At 40.3% G+C, this 15,342-nt stretch overlaps 1 protein-coding gene across 2 annotated transcripts in view; it reads left to right on the top strand.

The window, feature by feature from the left end:
- CLMN (calmin) overlaps positions 1 to 15,342 on the top strand; it is a 75,334-nt gene that overhangs the window by 600 nt on the left and 59,392 nt on the right. The window lies entirely within an intron of this gene.

Below are 15,342 nucleotides of genomic sequence, written 5' to 3'. Positions count from 1 at the left end.
GTCGGCGCGGGGGTTGCGGGCTCCGGCTGGGCTCAGGGGAGATGGCGGTGGCCGGGCGGCGCCGGGGCTCACCCTGCCGTGGGGTGGCGGGAGTCGCACCGCCGGGTCCCCGCGGGGCCTGGACGGGGCGCCCCAGCTGCGGGCGGAGCCCGCCCGCCGCTCCCCGGCGGACATCTGGGGTCACTCGGCCGCGGTCAGGGCATGGCTCCGGGTCCGGACCACCGCGATTTGGACCCGATGACTATCAGAGGACTCGATTTAATGTATCCTCTAATAAGCTACTGTTGAATAAACATGGACAGGGCTTTTGGATAAATCATCTACGGGATGCTGTCCTATTCTGCCACAGGCTGTGCAGGCGGAAGGGATGCAAATACCTGGCTCTGAGTGTAGATCAGTATCAATGTAGTAGTAGTAGTTGTAGTTCCTCCAAAGTTGTGTTTGCCCCTCACCAGGTAACTCCTCGTGATTGGGAAAGATGACAAGATTCGATGGAAGAGGAAAAAAACAGCAGTGGTTTATGGGAGAACAACTTGTTTAATGTAACATACTGATCTGAATCAATAACTCACATAATACTGCGATGTATCTTCCTGTTCCATAAAAATAATAGACTTGAATCAGAGGTCATTATCTCTTCCTGTCTATGCATAATTATATTAAGGCACTGACTACTGGCAGAGCAGTGCAATTGCTGGAAATTAGTTTCGGTTTGGATTGATTATAGAAGATACATAATTTATCAGAAAAGAGAGTCAAATTAGCCATTCTTTCAGCTCTGGTGTATTAATGCAGTTAGCTGCTGATGGAGCTACTCCACATCATTTTGACCTGCGTCATCTTAACCTCTGAAATTCAGATTTTGAGTATGGTCAGGGCTGTTGTTTCCAGATTGCATTCCCCTTGGGTTTTGACAGTCTCTCATTACATTGTAGTTCTATGTAGTTTCTGTCTCAATCCTTTTCGATTTTCTATGTTTACATGGCTGGCCTGCCTCTGATCTCTTGTTGCTCAAAACTATAGTAATTAAACCAAGTTTAATCCTTAATTCATGGGCATTTGTGAGAAAGAATACTCAATCATTTGTGAGAGAATGGTTAATTTCCCTTTCTGGAACTTAAAATGCATGTATACAGATGCACACAGCCTCATCTAAAATTCCTGTAGCTGTGTAGGAAAATGTCATCCTACAGAGCAAATTCCTTTGAATGCCATTATGTTCATGAAAAAAACCCTTCCAGTTCTCTTCTTACCATCCAAGAGGAATTTTGAAACATATATTGATAACCATCTTGCTTGCACTACTAAATGGGTTTTTAAGAAGTTTCGTACCTCACATGAGCTCTTATAGGGCAGAAAAAGCATTTGTTCTAAGGTGCTGCTCCAAATCAAGTGATAATAGCTGTCACAAAATAAATGATTTGTAACACATAGTCCTCACACTGTCTTCTAGAGATGAAAAACATTTTACAGATGGCGAGTCTAATACTCGTGAGAGTGTGATTTTTGTCGCTTGGGAGCTTGGTGGCAGAGCATGATGCTTCTCTTCAGAACAGTTTCTTGTAAAATGGCAGCATATGCTCTACGCTCATATGTAGTATTAAACGTGTTTCTGCTTTATAATTCAAAATTCATTCTCTCAAAACAATGCAATCTGGATCATTGCTTAGTATCATTGTCTATCTGTTGTAGAACCAATAACAGCCTTGATGGGCTAGAAAGTCAAGAGTTTAGGATGAGAAACTAGGTGAGGACAGCAGAGTTTCCATCAGCACCATCAGACACCCCCCCCCCCCCCCCCAGGGCCCTGCTGCCCAGAGCCACATGAAGGACCCCGTGCAGTGATGGTCCCTGTCTGCTGCTGCATCTCCAGCTCCTGCAGAGCTCTCTTGTAACACCAGCTGTGTTTAGAGGATGGAAGTGGATGGTTTATCTCATTCCAGAATGCTCCCATTCAGTGGGACATTACGTTTTGCATATGGCGAGATGCCTCCTGGTCTCTGGGGAACCCATCATATTAATGTAGACCCAAGAAGAAGTAAGGAGAGGATGGAAGGCAGCAGCTAAATATTTGCAGATATGAGCAACACATGCAAACACTGGCATGTCTGCAGAGGTGGAGACTTCTGGGCTGGTGCACAGAGCCAGGGAAATGTGAGGTGTGTAGAGCAGATAGAGGCAGTACAGCCATGCTGTCCAAGCCATCCTGCCCAGCTTGGAAGAGCCCAAGTGCTGATGACTGTGAGAAAGGGTCCTGAGCAGCCTAACTGATATTAAGGTTTCTGCAGGAATCATACAGACATCTGCTGTAGCAGTTTACCATACCTTCTCTGCCTCCTTTTTTAAAAGCGAAAATTGTTTATTTCTCATGAAACTGTCTTCATTATGTCTTAGCTAAGCTGTAAAGCATTGCTGTCATAGAATTCTATTTGAAGATAGCATATGTTGTTTCAGTCTGTTGCATCTTCCCTCTCTAGTTTGGTTGTTCCACATCCAGGAAGAATCCAAGATGCCAATTACTGGGAAGTGTCTGCTCTTATGAAGGTGCTTTTGCAGTGGTATGATCCCACCAAATTGAGAAGATTTGGTTGTTGGTGCATGTGCTGGCTGCAGAAGTAGCTTCAGGAACTATATGTTCTGTCATGTAACTGTGTAACTAATGACTTAAATTATGGCCTCTGTGGGTTTTTCAGCTTTTTCATAGGAAGACTAAAACTGACAGCAAGGGGTAAAATGTACTAAATGGGCTGGACTTTGGGGGTGGAAAAAAAGAATGATTTTAAAAATGAAATTACATCTTGATATTTAGGCATATAATGATGGGCTTCTGTTTTCCCTTTCCATCAAGAGATTTTCTATTTTTTTTTTAAAGGGAAGTGAGATTTCAAAACTGTATCAGCTAAATGATGCTAAAACCAGGTGCAATTCTTCCATTCTCAACAGAGGTGATTTCAGAGAACAGAAGCAGAAATGACAATCTAATGGAGGAGAGAGGAATATAAAGAAGGAATAAACACTAGATGTGGTGATGCACAAACCAAGTTCCTCTCTCCCAGTCTGTTCAGTTTCTAAATACATTTAATAAACTGGTACCCTTGTGCTCTTTGTTCTGTTTGTATATTCTCCATAGTGAATTTCTCCACATACTGAGAGAGAAAAAATGGAAAGCCTGCACAGAATGTAGGAACGCATTGTCAAGCAGGGGAATGCTCAATAATTAATTTCTTGCCAGGAGGTGGGTTTTTCCCCCCTATCTTTCTTTCTTTCTTTCTTTCTTTCTTTCATTATAACACCATTGGGAACATTTTGTTACAATGCAAGAATATTTTAAAATCTTCCCTACTGGAAACTTGATTTAGGATCATCAAAAATATACTTCCTTATGTAGTGAATTGCACTTGCTAGAAAGAAGCGACATCCTCATCCTCTTTTTGGATATGTTGGTTGTGTGCTTTGCAATAGTCTAAATGTCTGTTGAGTAGTACATGTCTTTCCTTACATTGCTTGGAATGAAATATATAGAGATGAATAATTGTGCAGTCAGATGTCTTGTTCATCTCTGGCAGACAAGTGCTGCTAACACAACTTTAAAATAGTTATGATTTGAATGTTCATTTTGTATATTTCTAATAGAGCAGATAGGCTGGAGTGGTAGAACTCTACCATTCTGCTATCAGGGGACAAGTCAAGGTGTCCTGCTGCTCAAATTCATGCAGGGTTTGATCCAGAACACACAGAAACTTGTAAATGTTTATTCCTTGGTTTCTGTAGATTTAACTATTTTCTTGATTCTCATTCTTGCTCCGCTGAGGGGTTCATGGCCTCACAAAGTGTTTGGAGGGCTACACAGGACTGTACTGTAGCACTGACAGAAATAATGGAGGAAAAAAAAAAAGGGTGACAGACTGGAAGAAATAACCTGAACAGTATCAGCCCAGTTGGTTCTTCGCCATAGTTTATATCTCTGGGTGGATCACTTAGTCATAAAGTCCCAGCACTCTGATTTTGCTTGTCTTCCTGTTTGGATCCTTGAGAGCTGGACTTCATAAGCTTTGGACAGTAGTAACTATAATTGTAACTAACATGAATCTCAGCATTTTATGAGGTAACAGATTCCAAAACCTCTGTCTCAAGAGGTAATACAAATGCCTAATGCACAGAAGTTAATTGTGGCAGTGAGAGTATCTATGTATCTTTACTTTGCAGGGGCTTAAGCATCACTGATGGATGACCAAAGGCAGGTGCTATAGTCAGACCTGAAAATGTTTCTCTCTGTACTTTTCTTTTTATTTGTGTATGAGGCATATTTTTAATTACTTTTGCACTTAACTACAGAGAGTAATATTTTTCCTTTAATTACAAGATACAGCAGCATTCAACTTGTTTGCTATAGTTTGACATGCTTTTCAAATACACGGAAATTTCACAAGTAGGAGGAAACCTTTTTAATGCATCCATTCATTCTGACAAAAGTACGGTGCTGTAACTGTTCATTACTTTAACTCTTCTATAACTTGTCACCATACTCAGCAGGATTTCATTCTGCCTGTAGGCATGTTCATTTAGTGGAGTTCTTTGTAGATTCAGGTGACATTTGGAAATATTAAATTGTCAGGAGAACCTTAGGCAAAGCGCTGTACAACTACAAAGTGATCCTATTCTATATAAAAGTGAAGTTAAATAGGCCTGAGAATTATAAATGTGAACCCCCCAAATAAAGATTCAGATCCAGGTGTAAGAGGCCAAAGTTAAAGCTGGAAACCTAAGTGTCCTAGTGGGGATGGTCTTTGTAAGGGCAGTCTCTTACCTGATAGTATTTGTCAGCAATGGAAGGAAGATTTACCTGCTCCAGATGTAGGAAACCCTGGCACTGAAATAAAGACGCAGAAGGAGGTGAGACACAGTGCAGATTGCATGTTTCATCATGCAGTTTTAACAAGGTTAGTGCCTCATTTCTCTAACAAATTTGAAGTCTGGGCTCTCTGTCCCACTGAATGGATGAAATGACACCGAATTCAAATCATGCACAGTAGCTCCACAGTCCCATGAACTCACTTGTGCACTGACACTTTGTCTTAAGAGAGACTCTGTTGAGCAGCTGCATGAATCTGACTCGAGGCGTGGGGTTGATGTGCTGTCACTTACCAACATCACCTTCTCTGTCTTTCCTGGGTGAGCTGTTGTTCAAGTGCTGACCAGCCCCAGCATTAGGAGAGCTGGTGAGACCTCGGATCATATCACTTGCCTGAAGTCATAGTTTTAAAAATGAGAGTCTTTAAAACACTGTGTTAAAACTAGGGATGATTTAAAAATATAATGGACTTCTTGTAGTTCTCCTGCTTGTTTTTGTTTTGTCCACTTGACTTGGACAGAACTTCAAACAATTTTCTTTCTCCTAAGGACAATTTCAAGGTTATGTCACTTGCCTTCTGAAGTACGTGTAGCATTTATTTTGAAAATATTACAAAGAGATGACTTGATTTCCTTTTTTCACTTTTAAAGACAGACTTCTGTTGGACTAGAAAAAGCAACCTTGGGCATTTTGCCTTGTCAGTGTCCATTTAGACATTATTTGTTTACGTCCTAAGTTGTTGAACCTTACGGTTGTTTCAGAATGATTCTTAAGGGCATATGTCTAAAGGGAAAGAACCAAATATCTGTCTTGTCATGTAGAACTCAAAATGATCTCAAAAACATATTCAGGAATAGACATTATCAGATAAGCAGTGAGATGTCAGTCAGTGCTGGGGTGGTGAAGGGCATCACAGCACCTTATAAGAAATAAGTATCTTTTTCTACATGTCTCTGTACCTGTTATTCTATTTTTATATCTTCCCAACCAGTTAAATACAGGGGACTGTAGGTGGAGGATTGCAGGATGAATTTTACTTCATTGTAATTGCTGCATATTTCTGTGCAAAGAGCTGAGCTGTATTTTAGCTGCAGTTTGAGGCTGTATAACCATGAACTGAAGTTTAAATTGGACTCTTCTGGGGATGGTCGTAATAGCAACAGCCTGTATTTCTACCGAGTGAATGCCTGTGGACCAGTAAGCTTTAAGCAGAGGATTTCTTTATTAAACCAGAAATCCCACTGAATCTGAATAGATGTTATCAAAAACACTTAAAAGATGACTCTAATCCTGTGCCCATTACTTTATTTGATAACGTGATTCAAGACATATTTGTTACAATAATGTAATACTTCGAGGGATTCTATTAACTTTCCACTAATTAATTTCAGACATAAATTAAAATGTATTTTACATTTTAGTATCTTGAAAGTTAGTGCTGATGTTGGTCAATGTATTTCAGACCTGGTATTTTTGTGAAGAATGAGTTACCTTGGTTTTTATACTTTTAATATTAGCATCTCTTACTGTTAGCAGTCAGAAATGAGACTTTTTTAGACTTTCTAGCAAATCTAGTGCTGATTTGCTTCATTATGTTTTTCCTCTTTTGGTAGTGTAATTGGTAGTTTAACTCCAGTTGTTTACAAAATAAATACTCATTAAATATGTTGTCACAGGGTTCATTTTAAAAACGAAATTTGTAGTCCAGTCCTTGTTATATTTAATGCACTCATCCTTTTGGATCTTCATTTTATCATAATTAAAACTGTGGAGATGAGTGGATTTTGTAGTGTCCAAAACTGCTCTTGTGTAGTGTCCATTACCAGGAAACGTCTGTTAGATGCTCCATGTGCCTGAGCTCCTCTTGAGCCCTGCTAAGGTCAGAGGTGCTTTATCCATACCCGTGAAATGGCCCAGATGCATTTTTACTCATCCAGCCTGTTTCTCCTAAGTTTTCTTCAAGAGATGCACATAACAGTGCACTAAACCCCCGACGATTGGGAGGCCATATGTTATTCATATGTTGTGAGAGTCTCATCACAGCCTGAAGTGTCCATTTCACAGGACTCCAGCTGAAGCTCTGAACTGCAGCCAGAGCAGAGGGAGCAGTTACATGCACAGGCTGTCTTCCTGGTGTGCACTAATGGCCAGATAGAAGTACTTTGCCATTTTGTTTCAGTCTCTTTGAAGAACCCCCTAATGTATGTCAGTAGGTATTTGGTGTATTCACTCAGGGTAGTTCACAACTGAGGGCTGATTATGCTTCTCTTGGCTCAGGGAGAAATGGGAAGGGCAAGAGAGACCTGGCTCTGTGACAAGTGAAAGCAATGCCAATGAAGATAACTTAAAATCTGATCCTTCATATGACTGCATCTGGACACATGATTAAAGTTTTCTTGGCTCTTACTGATGCTTATGATAAACATGAACTGCAGTTGTAACTTAATAAAGATAAATTTATAAATAACATAGTATGAAATGTCTTCTTCAGACTTATTGTCTTAAATACAAGGAATGAAACATAAATCTGTCTGGGCTGTTTGCCCAGGGAGTAACAAGGCAAACAGAAGCAGGCCCGTGGGGAAGAGTGTGTTCCTCAGAAACCTAGATAGTGCGGGAGGGACTGTGGCCAGCATTTGCACGTCATACTTAAACTTGGTGAAACAAAAAAATCCTGACCAAATGAGAAGATGATCTTTCAGAGACAAAATTCCCACTGACTCTCCCTTTCTGATAAGGTACTCCATAGGCCTGTTTCTGGTACAGGACCTGAGTGATTCCAGGAGTAAGACTTAAGAGTAGCTGGGAAGCATTTGGTCCCTCTCCTTGTTCTCAGGTTTCAGGCTGTGTAGGGGACTTCCTGGCCTGATGAGTAATGCCACTGAACAACATTTAGTTCCTGTTGCTTTAAATTTTTTCTATTTTTTTTTTGTTGTTTTTCTTGTTTGGTTGGTTGGTTTTTGTTTGTTTGTGTTGTTGTTTTGGTTTTTTGGGGTTTGTTTGTTTGTTTCAGTTTTTTAAAGATCTCTCAGGACAAGGGATGATTTGAAGTTTTAGACTCTTCCCTGAGTTTTTCTGTTTCTTCCCATTATAGAGCAAAGAGTTGTTAAGGGACCTAATCTTGTTTAAAATAACTTGTGCTCAGTCTTCTTGCAGAAGTTGTTTGGTTATTGCCACTGGAAAGAAGACAGTATATGAGTTTTTACTGGCTAAACTGCATTTCTTCTTGTGAAGGTAGACAGTCTTTTTGACATATTCAGTGTTGGCCTTTCAAAACTTTAAAACATGTTTCCTTATTCTTATCACAAGAATTAAAGAAGGTAGGAGACCTTCATTCAACTCCTGCGTGTATGAGGAGAGGAAGCACCTAGCACAGCTAAGGGATGCTGTAAAATCCTTTGTCTAAGCTGCCGCTGACAGTATCACTCATCATGAGTTTATTTTAGTACAAGAATTTAGAGGTTGCACCAGTGTGACTCCTGTGAAGTCAGGAAGTGGTTGATGGGTTGACCCTGGTGATGGGAGCCCGTTTCTGCTGGAGAAGGATGGTGCACACTTCCTGTCCACACCTAGGCAGAGCCAGGAGGGGCCGTTCTCAGGTGCTGAGAGATCCCAGTGTAGTGAGGAGCTCTGGGAAGCTGATATCCATCTGTTTCAAAAATGTTTGGAAACTAATTAATACAGCAAGTTGTATTCAGATTTGGTTTGAACTGGTCAGATCTTAGTACTTTTCAAGTCCTTGACACTTTAATTTTGGGGAAGGACAAAGCATTATTTCATTGCCCATCCACAGATGGCTCTAGAGCAATTTTTTTTTCATGCAGGATCTCAGCTTTTTTCATGCACAGTGAGTCCCTTGCTTTTCTGCTGACACTGATTACAAAAGCCAGTTGCAGAAGCAGTCTGGATGCCACAGCAAGCACTGATGAGACCCCCTTGCTGCGTCACTCAAGCCAGTAAACAGCTTTGTCATTTAGGCACTTAATTATGAACTGAATGTTCACTTGACCTCTTGTATTCTCATTTCACTAATGAACCAAAGCTTAGGAAGAGTGACTGACTTCAGAGCTGCAGCAGTTTGGGCTCTTTGAGCCAAAGTTTCCACTCATTTCATTTATCATACTAATGATCAGTTTTGGAGCCTACACACAGGAGCTGCATGGAAAATACAGCGTAATGTGCTAATGTGATGCCCAGAAAGATTGATAGAAAGATTGGGGACGGCTGCCCATTTCTTCTTGCCTTTCTGGTCCTGCTACACATGTGTATTCTTGCATGCAGCATCCTTAAAGAGGAATGAAGGGGCTGTTGTGGATGTGAAGTAGCATTTAGGAATTTTTGGTTTTGCAGAGAGGGTCCAAACCTGAGTTCTGGCACTCAGATAATATTGATGTCACATAGGCTTTCCTTCCTTTCCTTTCCTTTCCTTTCCTTTCCTTTCCTTTCCTTTCCTTTTCCTTTCCTTTCCTTTCCTTTCCTTTCCTTTCCTTTCCTTTCCTTTCCTTTCCTTTCCTTTCCTTTCCTTTCCTTTCCTTTCCTTTCCTTTCCTTTCCTTTCCTTTCCTTTCCTTTCCTTTCCTTTCCTTTCCTTTCCTTTCCTTTCCTTTCCCTTTCCTTTCCTTTCCTTTCCTTTCCTTTCCTTTCCTTTCCTTTCCTTTCCTTTCTTTCCTTTCCTTTCCTTTCCTTTCCTTTCCTTTCCTTTCCTTTCCTTTCCTTTCCTTTCCTTTCCTTTCCTTTCCTTTCCTTTCCTTTCCTTTCCTTTCCTCTTCTTTTCCTCTCTTTTCCTCTCTTTTCCTCTCTTTTCCTCTCTTTTCCTCTCTTTTCCTCTCTTTTCCTCTCTTTCCTCTCTTTTCCTCTCTTTTCCTCTCTTTTCCTCTCTTTTCCTCTCTTTTTCCTCTCTTTTCCTCTCTTTTCCTCTCTTTTCCTCTCTTTTCCTCTCTTTTCCTCTCTTTTCCTCTCTTTTCCTCTCTTTTCCTCTCTTTTCCTCTCTTTTCCTCTCTTTTCCTCTCTTTTCCTCTCTTTTCCTCTCTTTTCCTCTCTTTCTTTCTTTCTTTCTTTCTTTCTTATTGTTTTTTTGCTTGTCTTGACTAAAACTGAAATTTCCTACTGCATTCTAGTAGGAATTTATTTCTGGGTGTTGGTTTTTTGTTTTGTTTTGTTTGTTTGTTTTTTTTTTGTTTTTTGTTTGAATGTCCCATTGTTTTAATGTATTTCTCTAGATGAAATACACCCTTAAGTTAGGTTTAGGATAAAAGGCACATGAAAGCCAGTGGATTGATTTCAAAGTTATCTAAACAATCTAATGACATGCTTTTCTGTGTATGAACATGGAAAATTTTGGTGGAGCAGGCCTTGAATCTTTATACTCTCTTTTCAAGGTGACCATTGGAACTACCTGACCAAACTCCTTTCTTCACATATTCTCTCTTTCACTATGTTATAGCAAAAGGTAACAATGTCCCCTAACAATTCATGTGAGCTCTAACACATATATACTGCCTTCTCCATAGTAAACCTTTGCAGCTAATAATTACCATGAAGCTACAGACCCAACTTTCACCCCAGCATGTGGTGTTCTCATGTTTGCTGGCAGGTGGTTCCCCTCTGGGCTTGCATGTGCTTGTTGGTGTTCTGTGCAGTGCACACCAGTTGGTATGAAGGTTAACTGCAACCAGATTTCAGTTTGGCTTGACTTTGGGGTGTTTTAAATTCAAGAAGAACAAAATGTTTGTAGAATGAAATAAACCTGCCTTGCTCTACTTTTTCCCCATTTGTGAAGATGTATTTTTGATGTCTTATGTTGATCATCTCTGAGTTACTAGTTAACTTCAGGTAGAAACTCCTTTTTCCTCTATGGGCTTTGGAATTACCTCAGTTAAGATCCAGGTTAGCTGTGTTCCCTCTGGCTCTTTGTACTATTTCAGTTCACTGAGTTTGTTACGGGAGGTTTTTTTTTTATTATTTTGTTTTGAGTATGTGTTTCTAGAAAGAAGATAAAGTGAAGCTGGGGAAGGAAGAAAAACTTCCTGCTAGATGGGGGAGAGTAATTACTGATGAACATCTCCAGGAACTATAATTTGTTTTCTTTGAGAAATGTATGCTAATAAAAGCTTTCTGCTTGCATGCATAAATGAATCAGATTAAATTTTATCCCAGCATGAACTTGCTGTCAATTCATGCTCTTCAGTTCAGTTCTCAGAATCATCCAAATGTGATTTTAACAAACAGCAGTGCTATATCCATTGCCTTAAAACCCTGTCTGCCTTGTGCACAAGTCTGAAAGAGCTTGGTGGGATAGAGAGGAAGACCAAGGAAGAGTTTGCTGAGGGTATGGATGAGGGATATTTATCTTGTGTGAATGGAGGGAAATATCTATCGAAGGATGTGTGTCTGCCCTGAATGATCATAGGAATGAACATGTTCTGCAAGAGAAAGAAATCAGAGAGTTAATAAAAACAAAATTAGAAATAGGACAGCAACCAGATTCTGTGTTTTCTTACTGCAAAGGTCACTGAGGAATGAGGCAATTAATTGCCTAACCTTTAAATGTGGTTTATAATGGAAGCCCTGCGATATCTGGGAGTGTAAACTGCCTTGATTTGAAGCCAGTTGAAACTGGTGTCTTGTGGAGTTACAATTTGATAAATAAGCCATTCTGACCTGCTCCTGGAAGATTCCTTTCCTTCTTTGTTGTCTATTCCCAGTTTCTCAAGCTCTTTGGTGTTTGTTTGGTCATCTCCATCTAGGCTTGGTTTCATTGCCGGTGCAGAGGAAAGCATTGCTGTTTAATCTCATTGTTAGAGGTGCGTTATTAATACTAGGAGGAAAGAATAAATGAGAGGTGCTTTGCTGAGCACTTTCCCCCTACCTTCTCAATCTTTCTTCCCGCCAGAGCATGGGAAGTGCTGAGGCTAAGTCCTGAAATAGCCCCAAGTCTTCCCTGGGCAGGTTTTTCCCACTGCACACAGGCACTGGCTTGCAATCAGCATGTGCGTAGGAGCTGATCCATCGCTTAAGGCTTCTTTGGGAACCCCAAAGAACAATAATATCCTGTTGACTAGGATTTTACTATTTATATCCATCAGCTGAGCAGCCACCTCCCGTGTCTGCTCCTTAGTTACCAGTCTTTGGACCACATTGTGTGCTGCATGGTTGACAACATGATTTTCAATTTCAGATGAGTTTTCTTAAAACACTTAGAAGAGCAAATACATCGATGACGAAAGGCATCAGCTTTTCTTGTTTTGTTGACCCGTTCACTTTTTGGACATCAGACAAAGAGACTGGCAGGAAGGTAACACAAAAAACAAGGGCTTTCATTAGGAATCAGTATGATAACAAGAGGAAAACAATCACATCTCTTATAGGTATGTTTGTGAAGAAGTGCTGACATACACCTGTCAGATTAAAGACTGAATCCTGCCACCCACATACTGTCCTGGCAGTTTATTTCTTTCCTCTTTTTTTTCCACCCATTTTTTTTTCTGCAGCAGATTTTCAGTCTTCTTGAGTAGAAAAGGTGTCATTTTCTTCCAGAAAAACCCTTCCCTGGCTTTGAAACGTAAGGAAAACCTGTCAAATTTAGCCTGGTGTTTCCTAGGCTGTTTTTTCAAATGTTAGCTTTTTAAGAGAAGCTGTTCAATTTACTTTGAAGAGAAAAAATACAGTCTAACCTGTGAGAGTCAGCTAGAGGGAAGAGAAAAGAAAGCAATTCTTTTACTGCAAGCTTTTATGAAGATTTCTGAGGCTCCTATCAGAAAATAAAGTGTGCTAATAATGGAACTTAGTTATAAAATCCAACTGCTTTGGCTCCTGTATGGATAAACCCATCGTGGACGGAGGGGGTTAAATCTGATCTGAATCAGAAGGGGCCATTGCTCCTCATTGGAGCTAATTTTAATGGTTTGAATGCAGAACACTTAGTTCTGTAATTTTGCTTTTGTGGCATCCTCCATGACCAGAGACTGGTTCTTTTTTGAAGACCTTGCTCGTATCCACCAAGGAAGAAGCATGATATGCTCTTGGCTTCCTGGTTCCTTCTTTTCAGCACTTTGGAATGTGATGGTTCTGCCCATCTTCCTTCTCCTATGGTAGCATTTCCCAGCTCTGCCTTTTGAGGTTTTCCAGTGCATGTATGTCCTTCTTGTTAAAGTACTGCAAGCAAAATACATGGCATATTCAGCAGTGAAAAGTGAACTAGAAATACTCAGAGACACCAGTATATTTTCTGAAACCATTTTTTAATTATAGTGAAAGCTTTGTGCTTACAGAAAGTTTGGAGTATTTTTGGTACCATCTGGACACCTAAGCTTGGACAACAAATCACTTTTGACATAATGACGACAGTGTATAATACTGTGTTCTTCCAACCCATGTCTCATTAATGTGGAAACACATGGATTTTCCTGCAAAGTGTGGATTCACCATCTGTGCTAGTATTTTTTGCATGAAGTGAAAGACTGTTCTTTGTGTTGTGATTGCAATAGACCCATTCTGCTTTTACTGCCTTCTCTCTTGGACCAAATGGAGAGGTCACAGAACAAAATAAATCTACACCAAACACTACTTACTGGTAATGCCTATTTACCTTACATGCAATGTGGGAGCTAGCAACATTTATTAAAGGTGGAACTCACAGATTGACATTTTTATGTTGTTCCCACTTTCACTTCTTTATGCTTTGACATTCATTGGCTTATTTGGGCTGGAACCTCTGGCCTTGGGGAAACTGTGAATTCCTTGTATGCCCCTTGGAGATGTCAAAACCCAAGGGACAGTAGCATTAAGATAAAATGTTACAGGCAGGTGTGTTGCAGCTTGGTTTGACTCATGTTGCACATCAGTTATAAAGTAGCTTAGAGGTTATTTGCCTGTAGGACTAGGATTGGCATTTTAGTTTGATGTAAGGCTGGGGATCCTCAGCTTCGCTGTACTTCACCATTGATGTCTGAACTGCTGTTTAAATTTTCCTGCCTTCATTGTGACTCTTTTTATATTTATGGAATAATAGCTAAGATTCTTATATAGAAGGTACTGCAAAGCAGTCTGTCTTTTAACCATTATGTAATTTGAAGTATTACAAAAAAAGTGTTTTGTATGCTCTGGAACTTTATACCACTATCATAATTACTGATAGCTTCATTCATACTCATAAACTGGTACTGATGGTTTCCCCATGAAACCTGTCAAGCCCAGGGATCTTTGATCATCTTATTCTTTCTTCATCTCTGTCAAGTTCTTCTTTTTCACTCTCTCGACACTGAGAAATAGATGGAACATCTTTAAGTAATAAAATAAATATATTAGCAGTAAAAATTTAATCTGCTTCAGTAAATTAATTGATGTAGTATGACTGAGCAAAGAACTACTAAAGGACATTCTATTTTCTTGTGCTTTCAGTAGTTTTACTTCTGGAATCTCATGGAGATAAGCTGCTTTATGGAAGATACAGATCTGTGTTTTATTAATGAGCTTTTATGGTAATTTTGATACATCAGTAAATAACACCAAAGGGGAAGGAAAGAGCTCTAAAGGAGATTTTTTTGTTGGTGGATTCAAAGTATCAGTTGAGGGGTTAGACTTCTCTGAGGACACTGCAGGGGAAGACAGTTAAAACAGGACAGCAAGAAGATGCTGGGTCTGGAAGGGGACTGAAGAGGCTGGAAGGGGACTGAAGAGGCTGGAAGCTGGACAAGCTGATGGAGAAAGAAGATGACTGATCCCCATGCTTTGAGGGCAAGTCCATCTTTCTTCAGACACAGTGAATTACTCTTATTGAATTCACTAACAAATTTGAAACAGCAATAGCAAAGCTTTTCTTAGGTCCTTAAGGCAAAATTCTGCTGAGGTTTAACAAAGAAGTGCAGTGGCTGGTGGTGGTCAGCAGGATATTATCAGAGAATTTGGCTGGAGTAGCATTTTCAGAAATGAGAGAATGTCAGTAGGGGAGACTTGAATGTGTAGGTAGACAAAACCCTATGATTTTGCCTGCTGGGATGAAAAAATCCAAAGCTGCTCACTAGGGATGTGGAGGAGGAGGTAGTTATAATATAGGAAGATAAAAGACTTCGATGCTTTGTTCATGACTTAAATCCACCAAACCATGCACTCGTGCAAACCTCAGTAACTGTAAGCTGTTAAGCTTGCCTTTATCCTTCCTACTTGTCATATGAATTTCTCTGCCTGCAACTGGGATCTAGTCTTGCACCCACTGAATTTTTTGCCATTGAGCTCAGTGAGGCTAAATCTGGCTACTGCAGTGGAGAAACAGCTCATTTCTGCCTGTCTTACATGCAGAGTTGCATGCTAAGGCTCTGAGCACACAGTGAGGGTCCTCCAAGGGCTGCAGTGTGGCTGCAGCCAGTTTATATAAGTGTATCTACCTGCAGTTCCAAAACCTGAATGTGCAGAACCACATACCAGAATCAAATCCAGATCCTCAGATCAGCCTGATAATCCCATGCACTTGTCCTGGGTTGGCATGTTGCCAGG

The sequence above is a fragment of the Chamaea fasciata genome, unplaced genomic scaffold (assembly GCF_029207755.1).
Source record: "Chamaea fasciata isolate MVZ Bird 193981 ecotype frontalis unplaced genomic scaffold, bChaFas1.0.hap1 SCAF_7, whole genome shotgun sequence".
NCBI classification, from domain to species: Eukaryota; Metazoa; Chordata; class Aves; order Passeriformes; family Sylviidae; genus Chamaea; species Chamaea fasciata.
The sequence above is the reverse complement of the archived record's forward strand: the minus strand, read 5'-3'. Positions and strand labels throughout refer to the sequence as shown.